We start from the raw sequence: 11,836 nt of genomic DNA on the forward strand, positions 1-11,836 counted from the left end.
TTGTGTTTGTAAAAGCTTGGTGAAAGGACAGTAAGTATTTTGATCACTACATTTTGTTTGAAACTTGCATCATTGATGCATTTTAAAATTTTAAATCATTACAGTATTTTTCTGTGACCATCAATTAATATGAGGGTTTGTACTATAAAAGTATAAGCTATTGTATTCTTTAAGAACTTTATTTTGATAAACTGTAAATTTGTTGAAGCCTGCTAGATTTAGCATTCCCACCCCCAAATCCTGTTCCAATGAAAAAATTAAAAGCTGATATAAAAAAATTTAATTAACCTATTTTGTATCTGTAGGCTGACCTCAACTCTGTAACGTAACCTATTAAAATGAATTTGCTAGATGATTGAATAACAATAGTCCTTTGGTATGAGATAATGACTTGGTTTATGGCCTTAATATGCTACTTAATTACTTAAGACGTGCATTAATAGAATGATAAATGTACAAAGTAACCTATAAACATGACATACTTTTGCTTTCAATGGTTTCATGTAAAGAAAAAAAACTTGAACACAGTAATACCCAAGGACACAAGTGAACAATAGACACTGGGAAGGGAGGGTGGGAGTGAGAGCTGAAAGCTGCCTACTGGGTGCTCTTCTCGCTACCTGGGCGATGGGATAATCCATGCGTCACACCTCAGCAGCACACAGTGTACCCAGTTAACAAACCTGCCCATGTGCTCCCTGAATCTAAAATAAAAATAAGTTTTATTACTACCCATGGAACAAAATTTGTACTATTAGCAAGAGTCATTTTGTGTCTCACTTGGAAACAATTTGACTTTTGTTCCAGTGTTTAAACTTTGACAAAAATGGTTTTGAATAGATCTGTACAACATGATGCCGTAAATATAAGATTCTCTGATACATTCATTTAACATATCAATATCAGGCCAAAAACAATATTCTGTAAAACTTAAATAGCTATTGACTATGAGCACCTTGACATCTATGATAGGTAATAAACAAGGCCATACATACCTTACTAAGCAGTTTTGGTTTTTCACTAACATTGTATTCTTTTTTTTTTTTTTCTTTTTTTTTGAGACGCAGTTTCGCTCTTGTTACCCAGGCTGGAGTGCAATGGTGCGATCTCGGCTCACCGCAACCTCCGCCTCCTGGGTTCAGGCAATTCTCCTGCCTCAGCCTCCTGAGTAGCTGGGATTACAGGCACGCGCCACCATACCCAGCTAATGTTTTGTATTTTTAGTAGAGACGGGGTTTCACCATGTTGACCAGGATGGTCTCGATCTCTTGACCTCGTGATCCACCCGCCTCGGCCTCCCAAAGTGCTGGGATTACAGGCTTGAGCCACCGCGCCCGGCCTAACGTTGTATTATTTAAAGATTTAGACTCACAGAATTATTTAGCATTTTGACTTGTGTGCTTTATTTAGCAAGTGAGTAAAAATATTGGAATATTGAAGCATTTGCATAAAAAATCAAACGGTAGTGTTTTGTAATCTGTATTTTATTTCCCATTAAGGTTTTATATGCTACTTTCCCATAGTTCCTGAATTTGTTATCCTATATGCTATATATAAACAGAAAAATGGATAAATTAAAAAAAAAAAAAAAAGAATCTGACAGCTGCGTGGCGGCACCCCCCTGTGGCCACAGGGCTAAGAACGGTGGCCCTTAGGTCCCGCCTCACCTGCTCAGCCAAGACCTCCCCTGGGTCTCCCTGGGCTCCAGGCGGCAGGAAAGGGGTCTGAACACAAGAGGGCGCCCCTACCCCATGTCACGGTTGGGATCCGCCGTGTCTGTGTGGGTCTATTCATGGGCTCTTTATTCTATTCCGTTGATTTATGCCTATTTTATACCAAGGTCACACTGCTTTTTATTACTAGAGGTTTACAGTACATCTTGAAATTACTCAATATGCATCTTCCAAATTACTTCTTTTAAAAAATTATTTCAGCGATTCAAACTTATTTGTATTTTCATAGAAATGGTAGCTTCAGCTTGCCAATTTCTTTTAACGTTTCTTTTAAAGCTCACCGGTGTCTTAATTGAAAATGCACTTAATTTAATAGCTCAATCTTGGAGAAGTAATAACACTTGATATTCCAGTTCTCGAATACATGATTTCTCTAATTTTGATCTTCTTTACTTTCTGTGAGTAGTACTTGTAGACTTTAGTGTAGAAATTATACACACTATTAAAAAATTGATGCCTGTACATGGTATTACTTTGCTAATTTTTATATTGAGACAGAGCTTTGCTCTTGTTGCTCAAGTAGAGTGCAGTGACGTGATGTTGGCTCACTGCAACCTCTGCCTCCTGGGTTCAAAAGATCTCCTGCCTCAACCTCCTGAGTACCTGGGATTGCAGGCTTCCACCACCATGCCCAGCTAATTTTGTATTTTTAGTAGAGAGGGGATTTCGCCATGTTGGCCAGGCTGGTCTGGAGCTCCTGACCTCAAGTGACCCACCCACCTTGACCTCCCAAAATGCTGGGATTACAGTCATGAGCCTCTGCACCCAGCCTGTTTTTTATTATATTAATTGAGTTGTGTCATTTAATTTGCAGTTTATTTGAATCAAACACTTCCCCATAAAATTAATTTGCATTTGAATTTATTAACTTCTGGCACCGAATTTTTGGTCTTTGTTCAAAAGAAATAATTGTTCTTAGTCCTTTTTTCTTCTAATTTTGTTGTCTGCATTTTCTTTTTTAAATCTGAGTAGTATTGTGCTCATAAATCCAGTTGAAAATAGTTGCCTTCTTTAATTTCTAAAATGGTTTGTGTAAAATTGATGCTATTTTTTGACTGTGTGTTTCATATAATTCATCAGCGAAGCCTTCTGGACCTTCTGTATTCTCTATGGGAAGGATTTCAATTACAAATTCAATTTCTACAATTTATATATGGCTGGTCACATTTTCTATTTCTTCTTAGGTCAGTTTTCATGAGTGTTCTCTCTCAAGGAAATTGTTCATTTGGATGTCAAGCTTATTGGCATAAAATTATTAATATTCCTTTTCTTGACCTGAAGGTCACAGTGGTCTGATGTTCTTTTATTTCTGTTATTGTTAATTTGTATCTTTTTGTCTTGATAATTCTAGCTAGGGTTTTATAAAATTTACTGATTATTTTCCCATACAACCAAGTTTAGGGTTTATTAATTTTATTTATCTTTCTCAGTAATCGACTTCAGTTTCATTATTATTTCCTTCCTCTGCATGCTTTGGTTTAATTTGTTCCTTTTTGTTTTTTTCGGCAGAAGCTAAGTTACTAATTTGACATCTTCTTTTTTAATAGAAGTACTTTAAAATGTCATTTTTTGTCTATTATTTCAGCTGCACCCCATAGATTTTGATTTATTTTACTTCAATATCCTTCAGTTTAGAGGATTTCCTAATTTCTCTTGTGATTTCTACTTTGACAAAATTGTCATTTAGAGTTTTGATGTTTAATTTCTAAATACTTGGTATTTTTACAATCGTGTATCTTAGTCCATTTCGGCTGTTGTAACAGAATACCATAGTCTGTGTGGATTATAAACAAAAGAAATCTATTTCTCACAATTCCAGAGCCTGGGAAGTCCAAGGTCAAGACAATAGCGGAATGAGTGTGTGATTAAGGGTGTTTCCAGATTCATAGATGGTGTCTTTTCTCAGTGTTCTTACATAGTGGAAGGGGCAAAGGAACTGAATGAAGTCCCTTTTATAAGAACACTAACCTAATTAATAAGGGATCTGCCCTCATGACATAATCACCTCCTAAAGGCTCCACCTCCAAACACCATCACATTAAGGATTAGTTTTCAATATATGAATTTAGGGAATGACAAAAACATTCAGCCCAGAGGATCACCTCACTGCTACCAATTTCTAATGCGTTTTCCTATGGTCAGAAAATATGTCTTGTATGATTTCAATATTTTCAAATGTATTGTTTGATGGCCTGAAATATAGTTTCTCCGGGTAAATGTATCATTCACACTTGAGAAAATATATATTTTTTCATTGATGTTCATATGTATTTATATACATAAAGTCTGTGTGGTTAATGCTTTTTGTTTTTCTAGTTCTTTGTTGGAATTTTCTATAGTTTTAAAATTTATTGCTAAAGTTTTAACATATCTAATCATGCTCATAGAATTCTCCATTTCTCTCTAATTTTCTCCATTTTTTTTGTGAACTCTGAAGTTAAGCTATTGGGCGGATTTCCGATTGCATATCTTTTTGTTGGATTGATGCTTTTGTTATTATGAAATGTCTCTTTTTATTAATCTCTGGTAATACATTTCATTTGAAAATCTCTTCTTTACTGGTAGTAATATAACTGGTAGCAATATAAGGCTTTCAATCCCCTTATGCTTACTGTTCACGTGACATTGCTTCTTCCGTCAATTTTCATTTAACTTAGACCTATGTGTGCCGGAGTTAGTCTGTTTTCACACTGCTAATGTTGTAACCAAGCGAATTGTAAGGAAAGCGCCACACTCTGACATGGAATCAGGAGTCCTTTGTTGCCAGTGACCGAGAGACGGCTAACGCTCAAAATTCTCTTGGCCCAGAAGGGGCTTGATTCCTTTTTATGCCTTGCTTAGAGAAAGGGGGTAATCACCCCCTTGGCATTTTGTAAGTCCAGGAATATTCAAGTCGGATTTAGAATTGGAATGATAGAAGATCTAGTCACAGACGCCATCAATTCTTTGATTTTTGTCTTTTGGATTCCTCATTTTTCCTGATTATCCACTAACAAGTTGGCTCAGCTAGGAACTTGACCATGAATGTAGTGCTTTCTGGCTGGGCTCCGCTCCTCATCGGGAAGACAAGGTGAAAAGGTAAAAAACGAACAAAAACCCGAATTCTCCCTTGGCAGTGTGGGTCATATCCACTGTCTGGGATTTAAAAATGCCTCTTCATGTGTAAGTTGTGGTGGTCTGACCTGGAATATGCTCGGTGGCATTTCTGGCGCCGGAAGGGGCATTGCACAGCGTGTTTATGGTAGTGCCTGGTCAGTTCATCTGAGCAGGCGAATTTCCATCCACAGCCGCGCAGTCACCGTAGTAAGGTTTCTCACCTGTGTGAGTTCGCAGGTGTACCTTGGGATGGGAACTCTTTGTGTAGGTTTTGCCGGAGCCCGCATAATCACAAGTGTGGGTGGCGGTCCTTTTCTGGGCCACGATCGTCTTCCCCTGTTTGGCCTGGGCTCCTCCTGCAGGCAGGAACCGGGTGGCGTGAGCTCTTGGTAATGGAGCAGCGGGACTTGTGGCTGTGTCTGGTCAGGCAGGAAGGATGGGTGGTCAGGCAGGAAGGATGGGTAATCAGGCCTGGGTGGGGATGGAAGCCAGGGAAGCGGCAGGGCAGGGTGACAGTCCCTGCTGCTCAGCAGTTCCTCAGGTCCCAGCATCGGAGCAGTCCTGCTGGGGAGCTGCCACCCCAGGGGGACGTGGTGTGCAGCCTGCCGGTGGCCATGGCTGGGAGGGTTCCAGCACCCTAGTGGGTGCACAAGGAGACTCCTCCTGCTTGATCTTGGAATGCAGGCGCCGTGGGCCGCCGTTGTGGGGGCCGCCACCACCACCACCAGGTGGCTGCTCTCAGGCTGTCTTCGCTGACGCTGATGACGACCAGCTGCCATACTCGATGCTGGGGTGCTCAGCGACGCCTTCAGCACGAACTTGCCCATCGCTTCGACACCTGGCAGCTGCGCCTGAGGCGGTGGAATGGACACCGTCTCCAATCGCGGCCGCAGGAGCTCCACCACGGAGCCGCCCGAGGGGCTCACGTTGTGGATGTCCGCCAGGTTGAAAGGAGCAGTCGGAGGGGGAGCGGACTTGCTGCCATAGAGGAGGCCTCCGCCCGTGTGGTCCCCATGCCTGGGTCGCCCCCGCCGGCATTGGACGGCTGAAGATGCAGGTGGAGGGCGTGCTGGCAGGGCCGCTGCTCGACGGGAATGACGAGGAAGACGCTGATGCTGACAAGGACACAGTGGCGGCCACCGACTGCTGATGGACAGCGAATTGGAGAGGATAAAGTCCAGGTCCAGGGGATCGTTGAACTCCTCGGTCTTTCTCCGGGCCAGGGGACCAGGTTGCTACCGCCGCAAGCTGCACGGCTCTGGCAGGTCTGTGGCCACGGTCGCCGCCACCAGGTCCTGGGGTGGCCAGAAAGCATTGGGGGAAGTCCTCCATGTGGGAGAGCTCCTCCTGCCAGTGGTTAACCGGGCTATTTGGAGCACCTGCTTAACGCAGTGTCCTCTCCCTTCCCGCCGGGCCAGACGCCAACGTGGAGAAAGGTGGGAGCAGCGCCTCGCTGACAGCCCCATCAGACTCGCCAGGTGACTGCCTCATTAATGTGGGGGCCCAGAAGGTCCTAGGGAGCCTGAAGCAGCTGGGGCACCCAAGCCCCAAAGTGAATGAAGAGAAGACTTAGAAACGAAGCCAAAACCCCAAACCCCAAAGTTGCCCGACATCCTTCTTCTTTAGATTAAATATAAATTAGAGTCATCCTTTTTAAAAAGTATCTTTGTTTACAAAAGTTCTTAGAAAAGTAGACAATCTCATAAAAACAGACAATGAGCAAGGCTAGTAAGTAGGCCCGGTGGTCGGGCTGCGCTCTCTTCCACTCAGCAGCGTCCTCCATCGCTGTCATGGTCGCCTCGGTTGCTGCTGTGGGCAGATGGGCTGTGGCCAGAGCGGTGGGCAGGAGGTGCCACTCGGTGAGACTGCCACAGTGGAGAACTGGTGGGTGCCTCAGGGTACGGAGTCCAGGGAGCTGTCTGGGCGTACAGGGGCCATAGGCGCGGGACGCGGGCCTGGGGGTGGGGAGGGGTATGGAGGGGCGGCAGGGTTGCTCTGCCACTCCCGGTGCCTCCGCTGCCTACCAAGGCCTCTGCTCCCCACGTGCCAGCTCCTTCTCTCAAGTCGGGGAACTCGGAAAAACTCTTAATACGTGCAGATTCTTTAGGCCTTCTTGATTCTTTCTAGGCCTTATTGTCGATTTAGAGAATTATAAATTCTTGCAACAGAAAATCTGCATTAAAAAAGTCTTCCCCAGTGATCTTTAGGCAGCCCATCCACAGACAGGTTCTTAGAAACCCTGGCAAGTTTCAATGTTGAAAATTGTTTCCTCTTCCCTAAAAGCAATGAAGGGGCAGGTGGCCAATGGAGGGGCAGCAGAAACCAAGGCTGACCCGGAGGGCGTGTCTAATGCAGAAGACGAGGACTGCGTCCTAAAACACATCCCGTCGGTGGAGCTACAGCATTTCAGATCAATACTGCAAATACACCCGAACTGCCAAGGAACACGGCCCAGGCACCCTTTAAGGAGGGATTCTCTCTTTTAATTCCTCTGTTTTTCATCTTCTGCTGTATTTGAAGCCAAAACCTTCGAGCAGATATCTCCAGTTCTGGGAGCGCAGCTGTTCCTCGGGACTGCTCCAGCTGGTGCCCGCTCTGGCCTAACCTGGTGTGCGGAGGAGGTGGCCGGCCCCTTTAAGGCCCCGCTGCGCCTGCGCCTGGGACTCTCGGTGGCGGGGCGGAGCGGAAGAGCGAGCAGCCACAGGGGGGCGCTGGGCGGCGGTGGAGACAGCGGCGGCGCCGGGAGGGGCAGGCGAGGGCGGCATGGCCGCTGGAAGCATCTCAGTGAGCGCGATGCTTCTGGAAACACAGGACCGGAGGGTGACCTGCGGAGGGCGGAGACGCAGCGGACGGAAGCGCGGCGGGCGGCTGCCATGCCCATGGGAAGTGCGGGTTTCCCGGGAAGTCCACCCAGCGTTTTTGAGGTGAGGGCGCCGCGCCAGGCTGCGGGCAGTGAGTTCGGACCCGGGCGCACAGCTGGGTGGATGCGCAGCGGCCTCCGCAACTTCTGCTGTGTGAGCTGGCCGGGCGGCCGCCGGGCTGAAGTCCCTGCCCTGGGTTCCTCTCCCGCACGGCCGCCCGCAGCACTCCTCTAGTGGGGCGTGGGGAAGAAACCCGCTGGCCAGTCCTTGGGGCTTCTTAGATGATCTCACTTGGCATCCTTTCACCAAAGTGCAGCAAGACTTTTGGAATGGTTTCTTCGCTTCCTCCTGTCTTTTGCCGGTAAAGCTGCTTTCGACAGGAAGTCTTTTCTTGAAGTGCTGTCATTTCTTTGGGATACAGTGTTGTTCATCTGAAGGAATGACTCCCAGTGCTTGAGGAAGTTAAAGTGATCTGCTGGTCATTTTTAATCTTTGTTCTGAGCTGATATGTGTTAGTAGCTTTCTTTTGTTTTTAAATTTCATTGGTAAAATTTCATCTGTGAACCAGCAGCTCAGTTTTCTATTCTAAAATGCTAGCTTTAAGATTTCTGAGAACTTTGTGTGCAAGAAAGCTTTGAAAAGTTACTGAAGTCAACAGAAGAATTTGACTATTTGAAATGTGCAGGTGGTCCGGGGGCGGTGGATCACACCTGTAATCCCAGCACTTTGGGAGGCCAAGGTGGGCAGATCACTTGAGCCCAGGAGTTCCAGACCAGCCTGGGCAAAGTGGCAAAACCTCATCTCTACTGAAAATACAAAAATTAGCTGTGTGTGGTGGTGTGTGCCTAGCTAGCTACCTGGGAGGCTGAGATGGGAGGATCTACCAGAGCCTGGGAGGTTGAGATCACAGTGAGCAGTGATCATGCCAGTGCACTCAGGCCTGGATGGCAGGGTGAGAGCCTGCCTCAAAAAAAAAAAAAAAAAAAAGAAAAGAGAAAAAAATTTTATACAAAAAAAAATTCACCACAGATCAAGAAATAGAACATTACTAGATTGGGGTATATATGTAAGAGTCACATTGTTGGTTTTAGAGGTATCAGATATTATTGAACATTTTCCCACAGTGGTTGTAAAACTTTTCGGGGAATATTCTGGTTATCCCACATTCTTGCTAATGCTTGTCAGTTAAAAATTATTTTGCCATTGGAGTAGAGGTGCAGTAATACTTCAGTGTGGTTTCATTTTGCATTCTCCTGGTATTGAGGTTGAGTATTTTTTATTGCCATTTATATGTCCTCTTTTGTGAAGTGCCTGTTAAATCTTTGTATCCTGTTTTCATCGATATGCTTGTTTGTCTGTTGATTTGTAACACTTTATTCTGGTTATGTGTCCTTTCTAGGATGTAGATGTATGGCATTTCTCTTTTTTCAAACTGTAGCTTGCTTTTTCACTCTTTTAATGGTGTTTTTACATGAATGGAGATTCTCTAATTTTTTTTCTTTTTGAGACAGGGTCTCACTCTGTTGTCCAGGCTGGAGTGCAATGGCACAATTACAGCTAATTGCAACCTCGACCTCCCAAGGCTCTGGTGATCCTCCTGCCTGAGCCCCCAAGTAGCTGGGACCTACAGGGGAGCACCATTATGCTCAGCTCTTTTTGTATTTTTAGTAGAGATTGGGTTTTAACACATTGCATAGGCCAGTGTGGAATTCCTGGGATCAAGTGATACACCTGCCTTGGCCTCCCAAAGTGTAGGGATTACAGGCATGAGCCAGTGGACCCAGCCTGAGTTTCTTAATTTTAATGAAATTATACTTGATCAATCTTTTCCTTTATGGTGACTGCTTTTTGTGTCCTGTTAATCAATGCCTAACCTAAGAATATGAACACATTTTTCTGTGTTAACCTCATAGCAATTTTATTTTAGTTTATGCTTTTTTTTTTTCTTTTCCAGGCAGGCTTTCACTGTATTTCCCAGGCTGGAGTGTGGTGACATAATCTCAGCTCACTGCAACTTTCACCTCCTGGCTCAAGCGATCCTCCCACCTCAGCCTCCTGAGTACCAGAGACCATAGGCATGTGCCACCATGCCTGGCTAATTTTTGTATTTTTTTTGTAGAGATTGGATTCAAAATTTTCCGAGGTTGGTCTCAAACTCTTGGGCTCAAGTAGTCTGCCCGCTTCAGCCTCCCAGAATGCTGGGATTACAGGTGTGAGCCACCCCACCCAGCCATGCTTCACTTTTTACTACATGAATGTGACTGTTTGATGTAGCACCATGTATTGAACGGAACATCCTTGTCCTTCTAGACTGTGTGGCACTTTTTTTTCATAAATCAGATGGCTGTATGATCATCTGATTGATGAAATCAGTGTGGGTCTGTTTCTGGACCAAGCTGGGCAACATAGTAAGATCCAATCTCCACGTAACATAATAAATAAATACATAAAATGTATTTAAGTGGGTAGAGAAGATGGAGTCATACCTGATAATTTATAAATGATTGTCAATTTCTTGGCTACATACAGGTGTTGGTAAGTCAGATCTGTTGGGAGTTTAGGAAACGTATTAAGAGAATTATATGGTGTTCAGAATGATTGCTAGATATTAATTTTGACTTCAATTAGATGTTATTTGAGACTCACAGAGCCACAGGTTTTATTCTTTTATTTATTTATTTATCTTTAAAAAATGTTTACCATCTTCCTGTGAAGGCAGTAACTCTTTTATACTTCATTGTTCTTAAGTATACCTAATTACCAGGAAAATTTTATGGATCATATCTAAGTGTTAAGCCATTAAAGGACTGACGTGATGTAATGTAGTAGACAATAGTATTCTATATAATAGTTTCAGGACTACATCAGTTAAATTGTTCCTTCTTCTTCTTTCTTCTTTTTTTCTCCTGCATATAGTCTGAACACATCTTCTTCTTTTTGTTTTCTCAAGACAAGGTTTCGCTCTGTCGCCCAGGCTGGAGTACAGTGGTGCAGTGGTATCATTGTGGCTCAGTGCAGCTTTGACCTCTCAGGCTCTAGCAGTCCTCCCACCTCAGCCTTCTTAGTAGCTGGGACTACAGGCATGCACCACCATGCCTGGCTAATTTTGTATCTTTTGTATGCAGGGTCTATGGCGCCCAGACTGGTTTCAAACTCCTGGGCTCAAATGATCCTCCCCCCTTGGCATCCCAAAGTGTTGGTATTACAGGCGTGAGCCATCATTCCTGGCCATTTTAGTTTTAATAATTTTATATTTTTCTAATTTAGAATATTTATTATTTATGAATATAATATTGTTATGATTATTTTGTATGTGTTTAATCTCATTTTCAAAATAAGCTCGTGGAAATTAGAGATCTTGTCTCTTATTTACTACTGTATTCTCAGTGCCTGACCTTGCCTGGTATGAAACAGATATTCAATAAATAGTTGTTAAGTGAATGAATGAACCACATTCAACAATTCTCCATGTATCACAGCTTTCACTATCTAACAAATAAAAGAGCTTGTGTAGAATAGAGTCACAGTTAACCTGCCATAAAAGGAAATGTCAATGAAAATACACCTTTGTATGTGCAGCTGCTAAGATTTTGGGGCTTTTGTTACTACAGCATAAGCTAGCAAAGCTCAGTGAGACGGCAGATAGGATATACATATAGAAATAGACCAGATAGACCAGTGATGAGATTCCAAAGATAGTTCAGTCAGCATTAACTAACCACACCCACGCTGTCTTAATTTCCTAACAGAAAGAATGGAATTCCTGTTCACTAAGATCTGCTCCAAATATTACTTATTTTGTGAAAACTTCTCTGGCTACTCAGGAATCCCCCTGCTTCAGCCTCCCGAGTAGCTGAGATTGCACGTGTGCACCACCATGCTTGGCTAATTTTTTATTTTCAGAGGCAGGGTCTTACTATGTTGCCCAGGCTGGTCAGGACTGTTGATTGCATATGACAGAAACCCAACCAACTCTAGTTCCTCACCACCTTTCAATCTGCTACTTTCTCAGTCTTCCGAGTCTCAACAAATGGCAGTTTCATCCTTTAAGTTGCCCAAGCCCTGAATCTCAGTGTTAACCTTGATTTCTCTCTTTTATGTCATAGCCTGTATGAAGGCCAATCATGTTGAGACCCAGGCGGAGGT

The 11,836-nt window shown here is 43.8% G+C and overlaps 1 pseudogene; it reads right to left on the minus strand.

Annotated features, from left to right (window-relative positions):
* Positions 1-3,851: 3,851 nt before the first annotated feature.
* On the minus strand, positions 3,852-6,320 carry LOC116544993 (annotated as a pseudogene).
* Between the last annotated feature and the right edge of the window lie 5,516 nt (positions 6,321-11,836).

The sequence above is a fragment of the Sapajus apella genome, unplaced genomic scaffold (genome assembly GCF_009761245.1).
Source record: "Sapajus apella isolate SASKATOON/1434 unplaced genomic scaffold, GSC_monkey_1.0 scaffold239, whole genome shotgun sequence".
Taxonomy (NCBI): Eukaryota; Metazoa; Chordata; class Mammalia; order Primates; family Cebidae; genus Sapajus; species Sapajus apella.